Source organism: Adelges cooleyi, unplaced genomic scaffold, assembly GCF_023614345.1.
Source record: "Adelges cooleyi isolate 19-005CV unplaced genomic scaffold, UGA_ACOO_1.1 ACOO_flye_CR_arks_rails_tigmint_CR_PRNA_21, whole genome shotgun sequence".
Lineage (NCBI taxonomy): Eukaryota > Metazoa > Arthropoda > Insecta > Hemiptera > Adelgidae > Adelges > Adelges cooleyi.
The window spans coordinates 10,432,160-10,447,774 of NW_026095871.1; the positions used below are offsets into that span (position 1 = coordinate 10,432,160).

Consider the following 15,615-nt stretch of genomic DNA (forward strand, 5'->3'; position numbering starts at 1 on the left):
GTCTTGGAGCTTAACTTCTTACAAACTGAATATGCAGTGGTGGTGCGGTATGTGGATATAATAACTAAACAGTGAAAAAAAGAAATTGTAATATCTCTGTAGTCTCCGGTGTTATAAGAAGAAAAATGAGGTCACACTTAAAAACCTCATTTAGATTTCTCAGAAATACTTCTAGCGAGTTTTCTTAAAAATAAAAAGTTATAGGTAGGCAAAGTTTGAGCCTCAAATTATTATTAAGACGCCTTTAGGTTGAAATTCCTTTCTTTTATTTTAAAACTACATTCATATATTTATAACAATACTTTTATTTTACACAGATTTGTAACGAGAAAAACACATCTGCTCGGATAATGTTTTGTTTTTAATTTAACTTTGTATTTAACAATTGCTATATATATATTTGTATGAAACTCTTTGGTTTTTCACATTAGGGTTTTAGGACAACAAATGAACAAATTATAATATTTTTACATACAACAAGATATAAACAAAAAGTAATATATTATCTAGTGTACCGCTGAACAAAAAATAGAGGTTTATATTTTCTTAAATTTAAAGCTTTTTAAAAGTGCTTATAATTTTTTTTCAGGCCAACTTGGCCTTCGTTTTAAGGGAAACGGAAAGAGCTATTTATTAAGGGGCAAAAGATAGGTCATATCTGTCGGAAATTAATCTTGGTACCGTTTTAAATACGTCAACTAATTGAAAGTTAAATAAATATTGAGTTTTTCTAGTTACAAAACTTTTCAAGTTATTTTTTTCTGAGTGATGACGAAAGTTCGATAATAAATTACTTTTGTCGAAGTCACTCTCCGGCGTACCTATCTATTGGACGGATTTAATTTTTTTTTTTTTTTGGAAAACTTTCTCTATGAAGAAGTTAAAGGTCGATTTTTGATTTATATGTTAATATAAAAAAATGAGTTGGATCATTTGGAAGACGTTTAAAAATCTAAACACATCAGCACGATTTTATAAATAAAAAGATTACAAACTATTTTAGTTTCCATAAAAAAACGATATTAACTTGTTACAAAAAATAAGACATTTTGTAAATCGGTTTGACGAGCACCTTTGATGGTGTCTTCGCGTTTTAGTCTTTATTTGTATGGGATTTATCACAGCGCGTACATACTAGTTTAATAAATAATGTACTATTTAATTTATGTGCAATTAGTCATTGACAGACGGTGAGAATTTAAACATCCCTTGCTGATGTTTAACACGGGAATTTCTCTGGATTAATAATTATCATACCGACTCAACCAAAAACTACAGACTCGTTTAAACCCACAACGCCCACGCATCTTTCTCGGCTCTCCAAATGTATTCTATGACCGCAGACCGTAAAAGTTCTTGCGCGTACCCAAGGCCCATCACTATGTGTTGACTATATTGCCAAATTCATAATATATAGAATTGATGTTTCTATACACCAGAAAAATAAATATTTTATTTTATTCGTCGCTGAGAGAATTTTTTTTTGCGCAGTCATGGTCTAGTAATCAGTGCCTGGCCGAAAGCGTTCGGGCCAAAATTTACATTTTTCACTATGTTTTATTTATACCGTTGAAATAATGTTGATCTTTTGACCTAGTTATCCTAATCGGCACTTTATTCTAGACAGTTCCGGATAGGATGGCTAACTTTGTTAAAAAATAGCTTTTACAATTTATATATTTTTTTGGTTAAAATTAAAAATCTAAATGTTATTACCGTGCTCAAATGTACTCGGATACTTGAAATATTCATTGCAACAGAGGTCGATAAATGTAGAATTGTTTAAATTCAGTACATTCGAATTGAGTAACGAGCAATTTTGTATAAATGGATGGACGGTTAGCATTCACCTAGACACTAATGGAATTACACTCATATAATATTGGTCATGGCACTGTTGTTTTGCACCAGCATATGATAATTAAAAGAGTTAACATTTTGTTTAAAACAATTTGATTTTGATGTTGGTCAATCCATAAACCACAGCCCGCATTACAAATTTCCACAGCACAATAAGTATTGACCAAAAAAGAAACACTTTTGCTCTATTCTGGTTTATTTTGAACATTTAATTAGAATATGTGGATGTTTATAATTATTTAACAAATTATGTAAATAATAATAGTATTCAGGTGTAATTCATGTTTAACTCAGTTAGTATAAAAAGCCGTATTGTCTTCCGGTAGTGCAGTAACACATTGATGGAAATATCTTCGAGAATTGCCAAACAAAATAAATAGTTCATGAAAATAGTTTTACAAAGAGTTGAGATCGATTTAGTAGAATCATCGTATCCTATTAATTTAAGTGAAAAAGCAATCAACTAAGAAGCGCGTTCAAACTCAAGCGGAGAAACACGTCTATTGTTTACGAGGCATCTAAAACTTGATTAGTTGTATATAACACCTGTTATTTAATTTAATGAAAATGTTTAGTAACATAAACTCTAAGTTAAGATATCACTGCATAAGCAGAGACAACGTACCTACAACCCATTTGTTCATAAGTACTTATCCACTCCTAAAATCTAATATTAACTCTCTTTTTTGCCAAAAATCACACCAATCTTGTTTGAACTACCTTCAAAATTTAAATGAAATAAGTTGTTTTAGAGAGTTTTTTTTTTATATTAACAAAGAAATATAATGCACTGTTTAATATACAATTATAAACAAAGTGATTTTAATGTAATACTTAGAATAACATAAGAGTAAGATATTATTATATTGATTGATAAGTATAACAATGATGTATTCAATACAGATAATTATTGATAATTATTCTCCATAGACAAATAATACTACTGTAGTAAAACAAGTGCCATCTGTTGAATCAACGTTGTACCACTATATTTATCTTAAATTTATACCACTAGAGAACGCTGCATATATGCTATTCACCCGGTAGTTTTTACGAGAGACAAACCTAACTAAGTCTTTATCGTTGATGTTAATAAGCTTAAAAAACAACAAAAAAACATTTTACAATACAGTTACATCCGTCGAGTCAGAAACAAAAACGCATTACGTGGGAAGACCTTCTTTGCGGATTAGAAAAATTAATATTGTTAGGAGTTCCACTGGAAGGGCCCTTGACTAAAGATAAGATCACTCCTCATCATCCGGTCGGGGAAGTATTTCATTATACAAAACTGATCCGGTAAAATGTTAATAAAATAATTAGTACTTGTATCTGATTAGCAAATAAAACAAAACAACCGTTATGGTCAGATTTATTATATTATATTTTAAACTATTAAGGAGATTGAAAGTTTTTAAAGAGTTTTATATAGGTTGACAAAATTTAAGAAAAAAGTGGCTTTAATAAATTTCAACTATATCAGTTTATTGTCAGGTAAATTTATATGAGCTATAGGGTAAAATATTTAATGTATACATTTTTTTTTCTATATGTAAAGTCCGTTTTGGTGGTAATAAATGCATTCGCTGTGACAAAGTGTTGGCTGGTCCAATATTCAAAATTTTCAATTCTGTAAAAATATAATAATTTGTTGACCTCTTTACTGGATTTAGTTGGAAGCCTATTTTTATTGAAAAATGCTGTTTTTTTTTTTTTGTTAATTTACTAATTACAAATTTAAATTTGACCAGTACTATGGAATGAACTACCGCACAAAATACAGGGTTAATTATTATCATTGGACATTATAATTTATGTAGTTTATACAATTTAGTGTGATAGTATTCAAATTTATACTCAACCACGTTTGCACGCTTTGAAACAAGTGTCTTTGAGTTATTTCAACAGACCACGTCACATCATAAACTAAGTAAAACTTTACCGTACACATCCCACATCTAATATGAAATAGTTTTAAACAAAAAATTAACCTTATTAATTATTAAATACACAGTTACGATGTTGAGTAGCATATATAAGTCGGTTGTTTAGTTTCCTAACTAACTTTAATTTAATTCTATTAAACATTTTATATCCGTCACTTACTGAGCTTAAAAAAAACAATAACTTATTCATTTGACTATAATCGTTTATCAGTTCTAAAGTAATACAAATTAATTTTAAATGACTCCAGACAATCTTTACTTTTGTCTAATATATAGTAAGTAACTTATGTAAGCAGAAAATTCAGACATTTTACAAGTTGCTAATATAATCCTTTGAACTGTTTAAAATGTTAGACATGTATATCATTGTATTACATTTTATTATTGCATATTAATTTATAGAAAGATTTTAGCTTAGCAGCACAAACCGGCTGGTTAAAAATTAGTTATACTAAAACAATAAAACATAAATACATATTATCAATTACGCTCTTAACTCATCAATTACAAACATAAGTATGCTCACGGAAGAAAATATTAAATTACCCTAATTTAATTAATAATAATCAAGGTGTAATCCAATCATGTTTTCTTTACCAGATTAGTTTGGAATTTGTCTAAAACAAGTGACACGCTCAGATTATACGGTCTTAATGTTTTGTCGATTAAATTTAATTAAACCTCACGGTATATGTACTTTGCTACACCCAGGATTATATATTTTTTATTTGCGTTGAGCCATGTACAATGATAATACTAGTTAATATATTAAAAAATAAATAAGAATATTCATTTAGCGAAAACTCAAGCCGTTAACACCCGAACTTCGTGCTGTCATATAGTAACAGTATAAGATAGGTGAATTTATAACAATTTTTTCATTACCTATAATTGTAGTTTTTTTTTTTAATTTGACCCCATTTCATTTTTTAATTATAAACAAATCATAAAAAGAAATATATTTTTAGAACAATAAACCTTTAGAACAATGACATCTAAAAAGAAAAATAATTGCTTGACATAAAAAAAATTCTGAAGACCTTATAACATAAAAAAAGATAATATCTTTAATTTCAACGATATAATTAGCAGAAAAACTTTAAGAAAAAACATTATACTTTAATTTTTATTTACTTTAAAATATGTAATAATTCATTACATTTTTTTTCAGATACTTTGTGTTGATTTTAGTGCACATATTATTATGATTGCTGTACACTCCATCGTCGTCGGAGACCGTAGTGAAATTGATATATTATGTCGATTCTCCCCTTTGACAATAATATCAATTTGTGGCACGTTTGCACCCCCCCAAACGCGGTAAACATGAAATATTGTCTGCTGTACAGCGGATTAGCCGGATGAGTTAAGCAAAACAATCACAGATGGTTGCGTTTCACTCAAGCTTACAAACTTAAACCGATATCGATAGGAAAATAATCAAGAGGAAACAACTTATCCAACGGTGATTGATGAAACAGCTGCAAAAAAAAAATAATAAATACCGAAACAACGAATCGAGCCTAAACATTTATGTCTATATTCAGTGAACGGCTTTGACCCGATTCAAGTTTTACCTTCTTTCAAATCTATCACACTACTGTTGTTCACAACAGCTACCATAACCCGATAGGAAAAACAACAATTCACTTGAAATGCTTTTAAAATCGTCTCCAGATGTTTTGGGCAGAGCAAATTGAAATTATGACTATGTATAAATATCGTTATAGTTAGACTGGCGCTGTAGTGTGAACATCACATACTTGGATTTTGGAAATTAAACGGTTGGAGTTATAAATTACATATTAAATTAATTAATAAATTACAATTCCTTATGCGGGTGACCTTATTACAGTGGGCGACGTTTTTCCTTCGAATCCAAATGACAGCATTTTATCATAAAACACACCTGTTACACTTCCGGCACTTTAAACCACACTTAATTTCACTCGCCATTCGTCTTAACTTCTCCACTCTCTTTCACAGCACATCCCTTATAGATATAATGGGTATTGTCTATTTCTTAACTATTAATTACACGCAAATGCAGTGTTCAAACTTAAGCTGACATTTATTCGGTAACATATTTTTTACGGTTTTTTGGCTGTCCGGTTGACTTGTGTGGTCTTGATTTTTTAATCACTAATCTTTTCAAGGCATTTATTTAAAAAAAAAAACAATTTTTTTTTCTTTAGTCAAAACAAGTGAGGTAGTTTAAATTGGGCTTTATATCTGCGCAAGCGTGTAACGGGTTATAATAATAATTCCACATGGTTTAACTGCAAAAAATCGTATTGGGGTTTCGTTCTGTAGAAATATATGAACAACACATTCTTTGTTCGAAGTGCTGTGTATTAAAATCGTTTTGATGAAATTCAAATATCAATAGCGTATGGCAGCTGCAAGTTATGACAACAAAAAGTTATTTGATTTTTTTACATTTTAGTGAATCGATCAACGGTTACATATTATATTAATATAAAGCCAATACGCAGTGCAGGCTTTTATGTGTTAATAATAATATTTTATGTCCATGTTATTTTCCGTACAATTTCCAAGTTTTTTATTTTTGAATAATGCGCAAAAGTATATTATTATTTTTACTTCTTGCTAAAAATGAATTTTGTAGGGATTCCGTTTAATATAAACTCATTTACGGGTTTACTGGCGATATTTATTTCTTAAAAATCTTTATTAAAAAAAAAAAACATTTATAACAGCATGGAAAATTTGTAACTCTGCAAAACAATGTTGTTTGGTAGACAAAATTACTACACAACACCATTATTGGCGTGAATGTGTTTTTTTCTGAGCTTTAATCCAAAAATTACATTTAGCTAAAGATACATGTAGAGTTGTTTGTCATCAATATCTCAATACACTATAGTATACATTCATATTATCGTTGTGGCAACAGCTATTCTGATACGGAGATTAAAGTTTAATCAACAACACAATATCACACAGGCCTTAAATTGTGTATTTGATTAGCTCATTTCGAAACAAAATCCCTGTACTTATAATAAGTTCTAAGCGATAATCCAAGAAGGAAAAACATTTTGAAAACCGCAACAAGAAACATCAGTTCACCGAAAAAGAGAAAGCCTAATGAGCCTATTCTATATACCTAAAGTTCAAAAGCCTACAACCTTATTTTTCATTAATGATAAATCACGGTACATATTATATATATATATATATATTTTATATATAACAACTAGAGCAAGCCGTCTTGGAAGTTAGAAGAATGGCCAGCTTCTCTTACCGCAAATCTCTTAACGGAAGAAGCGTCATTTTGGCTTATCTTCTTTGCTCAAACACCACACAAATGTAACCCATCCTAACCTGACTAAGCAATTCATATAAAGTCAATATTATAGACAATTGAGTTTAAAAACGGCGCTTTGTGTAGGCAATTCAACTGCGTCCTCACGAAAAATAAACAATATTGTGCAAAGATACTAAATTATCTTAGTTTCATTTTTTTTTTTTTTTTAAATACGTTAAGGTAAAAATTTTCTTTATATATAGATATTATTCCATTATTATCTGCAAATAGATTATGGGTACATTCATTGTTCTCTCGAATAATATTTTAATCTAACATTCGTTTCCCAATTAAAAAAAAATAACTTCATGTTCATCACTAACAGACTAAAATAAAAGTACCTACCTAGACCATAGTTTCTAAATTTCATGGAAGAAACGTTTACAATTTTGATTAAAAAAAATGATTTTACTAAAACAAAAACTTTTTCATTATTCGAGTGAATTTTCAAAAAAAAAAAAACAATTTAATAAGCCTGCATATTAATAAAAGTTCTACCAAAGGCCTTTTTGTTGTTTTAATGGAAACTAGTCATCTGATAGGGATGCTTTTTGTTTTGAATGAAAATTCATATTTTACAAAGTGGTTTTTTCACAAAGACCACGTCAGTGCAATATTATGTTTAAAGAATAATTACAAAATAAAAACCGTCAGTGTAAAATTATTAATTTATTACGTATAACGTAATATAACGTGTTAGCTATATGGACATAAAATATTTGGTTTTAGTATCTAGAAAGAGAATGTACACAGTTTTTTTAGTAATAATTATACAGTTTTATATAAAAAAAAACAGGCTACTGATCCTTTCCTTTGTAGTGGCACCGGTCCGGCCGTTTATGAATTCACAATTTATATTTTTCTTATGGTCGTATATGTAAGTTTTTTTTATAAATTTGTTACAAAATATACAGGATCTTACAATCTCACAAGATACAGTAATTTTTCCTTGTTTTAGCTAAATAATTATATTTTTTGTAATTAAAATTATTACAACAAAACAATTGTGTCGTTTATAACTATTTTCTTGCATGTTAGTTTTTTTGGATATCTATTAAATGTCAAATAGTTATAAGCCATTAGGCTTTCAGGTTTTGAACCGTACAAAATTCTATTGTCGGCCCACATACCCGTCCAATAAATTAAAAAAAATTCCTCTTACTAAGAGAAGTTAGTCCAATTTAGGTATATTTTCATTAATTTTACCGTGCAAATTTATCACGTCCAATGTCTTTTATTAATTTATCTTACAATTAGTAAGTATCATTGATAAACGATGTTCAGATAGGCTTAACGTTAACTAGCTTCTAATGTAGTTTTCGGCAATCATTGACATTCAAAACACGGTTGTCGACGAAACGGTCAAAGTGTAAATAAACTTTCTATACCAACTTTAATTTTATCAGTTTGAAAGTTTTTAGGAATGCGAGTATGGCAACTGCGTCAAAATATGACAAACGTGGAAAGTGTCGATTGTACAATACGATGCCAAATCATCAGATAGTGACTTGGGTAAACTTTAAAAAGAGAAAAAGGTACTAAGAAGGCAAGGTTGAACCGTTATAGTTAATAAGCTATTTTGTCTATTTTATCAAAACGTGTAAAAATGAGATTTTTTTTTCTTATGACTATGTCTTTTTTAATTTTAAATCTACAATACCCGGAGTGAGCTCGTTGGAAAGACGACGAAAAAAGCTTTGAAAAAATTATTGTAGCATTTAACTTCACACGTGTCGATCAAATGGATAAGACAAAATAGCTTCGAGTCGCCAACAAATAAAAATGTATTATCCGATCGAGTTCAATTTTTGACATTTTCTCTCTTTGACCCAAGTTTATGATTTTTCGGGTAAACAAAAACTACTTTTTTTTTAATGGGTCGGTCTTATGCACATATAATTGTTTGTTTAATATCAAATCATTTTCAGTAAAAAACGAGTGAAGAGAGGTGGAACTAAAAAAAAAAACAAACAAGAAAGTGAGTTAATAAAAACGTGGTAAAATACCCTTAGCTTTTTGGATTTGCGCCTAATGGTCGCAACACGTTCGACTAAATCATAATATACTTATCCGAAGACTGTGGAAAAACGGTCTATATCTTATTTTACGTGACGCAAATGATGCTGGGGAAAATGTTGAAGTGCTTGTTCACTCTGTAGGTGTACAACATTCACCGTGGTGAACGTGGGCGGTAGGGGGCAGGGCTGGCACGCAGGACCGCTGCGCTTTTCGGCCGGCCCCGAAGCCCACCGTTGTGGTATATAAGTAAGAGCGTGACGGCGCCTCTGCAACCTAACCGGTGTCATCATCGCACGACCGACCGAAACGCACACATACCCTTTCGCAAAAGCCAACGCCGCCGCCCGAGTCAAAGTCTCCTCAAAGTCAACAGGTGAGTTTTTTTCCACGTTCTCTAAATATATCACTGTTTAGTGTTCAAACGGCCTCATTAGTTAAGCATACATTTTTTTTTTTTAATTATACCGCAGGGGGTGTGCTGGACAATAGTAAAAATATCGCTCTTTGGATTTTATTCGTTCAAGTTATATTTTTAAATTACATCAAAATCAACGTATCTACCTAGACAACGAACGACCGACCGACCACAATTATTATTTTTTAAATTTATCTAAATAATTTTGCTTAGCATCGCCCACTTAAAAGTAGACAAAGTTATTATTACTAACGCATTGCTTAAGCTTCACTAACGAAGCGAGAATAACGAAGTACGATTTTACCGCACGTGTCCAATTCTGAATTATCGATTCAAAAAATTACTATTCATATTACAAACATTTTTTTTTATACGAATAAAGTTATTGAATCAGCATTAAAATATATATAATTTTTTTGTGGCTCATGACAGTGACAAATAGCTTTAATAAAAGAAATAAAATTAGATTTTACGGTTATGTATAATGCGTTTTTTAAATAAGTCTGTGAATAAAATATAATGGCGTACAAATTAAAAGCTCCATTTTGACAATCGACATTTCAAATCCCGTGTATTCTCTAAGTACACAACTGTTTTCAGTTTATTTCTTTTTTCGAAGATTTCTAAGTATTAAAATCAAAATATAACCAGAACAAATCATACATTTGACATTTCTGGACTTTCACCTTCTTCAATTACATAATACAACTAAATTGTAAAAAATTTATAATATTATTTGTGCTTTCATAAATTGTATACAACTAGATGCTATAAATAAGATGTATAAAACCGTTTTGTTAATAAAAATGTTTTACATTCATATTTTACAATTTTACAAAAATATTTTTAAAAAATGCAGATCACACACATATATATATTTTATTTTATTTGTGTAGGTATTAAAATAAATACCACTAGAAATAATTATTAATAACAAATATTGAAATGATCTTAAAAAAAATTGTTATTAAAACATGGTTTTTTTATATGCTGTATTCAGCGATTAATAATTGTATAGTTTTAAAATAAGTTGTGAGTAATATTTTTTGGATTCATTAAGGGAGGCTAATGCCAAATTACAATTTATGACCAGTTTGACAACTTAATGCTACACCTACAAAACTAATAAACTCGAAGTTTTTTTTTCCTATTTGAATATTCCCTCTCCCCAAAGACATCCAATAAATTATCTCACTTAAGCCGTGTTAAACAAATTAGCAACTAGGTTTTCATTACAACGCGGACTGTCATTAGTTTAGTGAACGGAAATGGTAATAAATTGGCCTGCGCATAAAATCATACATTTCGGTATTAACTGTTACCATAAGTAAGGGTTCAACAATCAACAGAAATTCAATGAAAGAAAAATAACAGCTATACATTGAAAAAGTATTATTTTTTTTTTATTACATAAACTGTCACGCACACATATTACATAGAATTAAGCAAAAATAATTCTATTCCACTTAAACTTGATTTAATAATTTATCAGGTGTCACAAGTAAACGATTTTTTATTTCTGCGTTACTCTGTGTTAGGCCTTCAAGAGGCGTATGTATATTTCTGCATATTAATTACACTGTTGTAATTTAAAAAAAATATATATATTTTTATACGTTCCATTGTATAGTATATTATATTTTTAGGGAAATAATTAGTTTTGAAATCTTCATTGTAGATCCTATAAAGTGCAAACAAGAGTTTGTAACCAAAGATGTGTAGCCTATTATCATAAAACAAATAATTATTTCTACCTACCTTAGGCATCACAATGAATATTTTGTGTTGTTGTTTTTCACAAAAGCGGTTTTATGTAAAAATAAAACAATTAAGTTGAACACTTTTAACGATACAACTTATAAAATAAATCATACAAATTAAATCGTACTATTTTCAAACACGGAAACCCTTATTTTTGAGTTGAATAAACTTCCAGAAACTAGGAACTTCCATCAGTAGGATACTATACTTGGTCAGGATATGATGACAATAGATTTTCTCTGAGGTAGAAAATTGTCAATACAAATTGAGTTTTAGGTAGGTTCAAGTACCGGCAAACTAATGTATTTTATTGGGTAGCAATACGGGATAACAATGTTATTTTGTTAAGTCTGCGAATTGAATCTGTCCAAGAGTGAAAACGCAAATTATTATTAAATATTAACAGTGTTAAAAATATTTCAATCCACGGAAGCCTCGACACACTCAATAACAGTGTTTTTTTTGAAAATAACACTTTTTTTTTTAATCATCAACTTGACTTGCTGGTCAAAGTAAACACACATTATTGTATTGTCACAAGTTGTGTGGATAAAAAAACAGTTCAAAGATAACTACGGTACTGTCGTCAAGTTAGCCGAGTGACATGAGACAAATCTAGATGTAAAATTGTCAAGTATTCAAGTATGTAATAAATAAAACGGAGGAGTTAAAATTATTGTACACGGAGCATAAAGTAGCTAGCGAAATGTGTAAGACATTAGAGTGTGTGCTGGCGTGTGATGAGCGATAAAGGAGAAGGCGTACTTTACTATTAAAGTTAGTAAGTTAGTGAAAATGCTTTTAGTTGAATACTGAACGTTAAATTAATATGTGTTTGAAGGGGTTAATTTAAAGGAATGAGGAAATATAGTAAACAAATATAGACTATAACGTTGAAAAGATAAGTTATGAATTAATTAAAATTCTGATAATTTATTCCGAAATTGTATTACAGCTTTTACATCAATTATAAACGGAGGCATTTATTTTTTATTTTTTAAAACTGAAATTGTCAAATATTGAAATGCTAAAGGTAATTTTTAAAAACTACCATTTGATTCTACATGTACAATATTATGTACCTATAGGATACTTTCATAAATTTTACATTAACACAACAAAAACATTTGAGCACCCGAGCTATTTAATTTTATAAAAATCATAAAACACACATTTAAACGGATTTTATCGAATATAAAAACAAAACAAAATTAATTTCATTGTCTTTTTCATCTGTTTATTTTTTTCTCATAAATTCGCTATTGAAACGATTCATTTTTAAAACAATTATTTTTTTAAGACTTTGGATAATGTAATTAGGCAATTTAAACGCCATTGTTAATAATTTATAATTATTGACACGATTTTTGTCTTTCATTTTAAATATTTCACCTCTCGTTTTATTGACTTTTATTTTATAACAAAAATACAGCAAAGTAACACATTTAAAATGGTTCGTTCTCGAGCAAATACGTTTAGCGCCACGTTATGCGCAAAGGAGTTTTTATTATTACTATTAAATGACATTACAGTTGTGTTTGGTAAAGCTAAAAGTAAAAAACTCGCAATCGCCCACCGCAGTCCTAACATCCCCAGAAGAGCGTACGTTATAATATTTACTTGTGATGGCAGTAACCAATAATGGGTTTAATATTTGGTTAAGGTTGTTCGGATATTATGTGTTTTTTTTATATAAACGACGCCTTCGTGGATGTTGTGCAGACTTTAAGTGGCAAAACGGTAAAACATTTCTACTCGAGAGGAATCCCACATCCGTCAACCGCATTTGAAGTCAAAAGGTTAGATGTGTACACTGTAGAATTTACATGTTCAATAGATAAAGGCTGTTTGACACTCAATTTTTTTTCAAGCATACTCCTTGAATGGTTTTACCATTGTACCTATTAAAATAAATTGTTTGGAAATAATTTGCGCCACGGTCCATTTTTTTAGTCAACAGTGCTCGACCGCAAGGAATAAAAATTCTACATTTCTTAATCACGTTTGTGCAAAATTAGAATTGTTTTAATTTATTTAAAAGCCTCAAGCTGGTTGGCTCGCTTAAAAGCATATAGTAATAGGTTTTTCTTTTAATTTTCCACAAGATTTTACAGTCTGCAATATTTTTAATACAATAAAAACAATCGATAAAAAAAATGTTTACAACAATTTGATTTTGTTTTTTTTTTAATTTATAAGATTACTCATTGTCTGTATTTTAGCTGAACTCCACAGGACCATGCCGGTTTTATTAGTAATGTTTACAAATATTTAGCTCTCGTTCTTTGTGCTTAACCTTGAGTTGGTTCGTATGAGTGCGATGCATTGTCACGGTAACGCGTATTAGTCCATGTAAAATTATTTGTCTTAAAACTACATCATTTTGCTGACCCCCCTCTCAGATCGTGTGGAATACTACTCGGGGGTCGTCTAGGGTTCCAAACGAAATGAACCGCGCTACAGGGAAGATGAGCTACCATAAGGTGCGATGCTTTTGGCGACGGGGCAGAGGTCGAAAGCCGGCACTCTTTAGGCCGGTGATCGCCGAACGGTTGTACAAAAATAATAATAATACACTAATACACTAAATAGTAGCGCACGCATAACGATAAAGGTATAAGGGTCGGTCGGCGTTGAAAGGGCCGCACTATATTAGTATTCCGGTCGGTTTTGCGCGTTTTACCGTAATTGCCCCGGGGCAATATCCCGAGCTCGGGACACGTTCGACGATTTTTTATTTTTATTTTTGCATCGTTTAGCGGCGACTGTAAAATTAAAAACATCTGACGGTGGGCACTTGGGCGGCGAGTCGAGGGGACCGACACTGCTGCACTCAGGACGGACGGCTGCTGTGAAATTAGCCCCGATAAACGCCGCGACATTAAGCGCGGCCCGCCCGGGTGTTATTGTCGTCGGTGCCGCGGTCGTGCAATAAGTGTGCGGCGCTGCACTTTGCAAAAACTCTTAACGGCTCTTACCGGCCAAATTAAAGATCGGTGGCGCCCGCGTCCATTATTATTATATTTGCACTCCGGACGAATCGTTGCTGTTGTCGGTTTCCGTTTACACAAACGTCTAGCCCGGCCGGCGCTTTTCACCGTAAGCGATTTGCAACAATACAGTCATAATGTCTGACGATTAACAATAACGCTCGGCCTTTACAAAAACCACGAGCGTGGGTCGTTTCATCTGCACCACGCCGGGCTGGTACGCAAACACACACCGCTGTCGTTGTTTTTATCTTAATTCTTAATAAAACGCCACGGATCTTATGCGGGTCCAATATAAGCCGAAGGCTCACACAACGTGTGCAGGGACTTTGCTCATTTCGGTTCTCTCAAAACGGCGACGAACACGGTTTTACGGCTTAACGTTGAAAAAATTCGATTAGATGTCCTCCTTTAGACCTTTCACAAACCAAGTCTTCAGATAAAACAAGAACCAAAACACCGATGTAATATAATAGTGAAAAAGTGATAACAAATTAATACAGAACTTAAGTCAAGGGCCAATAATTTGAAAACGTTTAAAATTCAACGTATCAGTTTAAAAAAAAAATGTACATGGCCAAGCTACCCCAAGTCTGACTTTGGTCTATGAAATATTTATCACATTAGTATTTGATGATTTCCCGTCAATTACAATATGATATCAAAATATCGAAAAATGTTTAAATATTCCAAAAATATATTATCGCTGTGACAAGATGAAGTTTTCCTTATTACGATTATAATATATTCTTGTACTTATATTGATGGTGGGCACGAAATGGGAAAAACATTTGAAGAAAAATCCGAACTTACATAAGCCAAATGGGGTACGATTTAGAAGACCCCGAAAGTATATGTTTGTAATGGTTAATACCTAACACGGTCCTAAGACATTCAGTCAGTTTTCAGACAACTTCAAATCCCAATAATGGGAAATTTCCGATGGTTTGAAGCGTGTTGAAGCGAATGGTTTTCTCGGACATAACATAGCAACAGCAGTACTTTTAGCATATGAGTCGACTATAATAATAAAGCTTAAGTCGTTTAGCAACAGACAATACCATATCGAAACGCCGTCGACCCGACGCCCACCAGTAGAGGAGTCTTTTTAATGCATTAAACAATAATTTAGCACAGTTAATATTAGCTATTGATATCCCTGGCGGCGTTCAATATACGCGGCTTATCCGCAAATCTGGATTTGTCTTTGTTATGGGCGACTCGGTCCATAAACCACGGTTACGGGCTGTGGATAAACGCATTGATATAAATATATGGTCTTGCAGAAAAATATAA

The 15,615-nt window shown here is 31.2% G+C and overlaps 1 protein-coding gene across 1 annotated transcript in view; it reads left to right on the top strand.

The window, feature by feature from the left end:
- The first annotated feature begins 9,409 nt into the window (after window positions 1-9,409).
- Window positions 9,410-15,615, top strand: part of LOC126834579 (short neuropeptide F) — a 37,410-nt gene continuing 31,204 nt past the window's right edge. The window contains exon 1 of the mRNA XM_050566608.1: window positions 9,410-9,526. The gene's annotated coding sequence lies outside the window, so the exon portion shown is untranslated. The remainder of the gene's footprint in view (window positions 9,527-15,615) is intronic.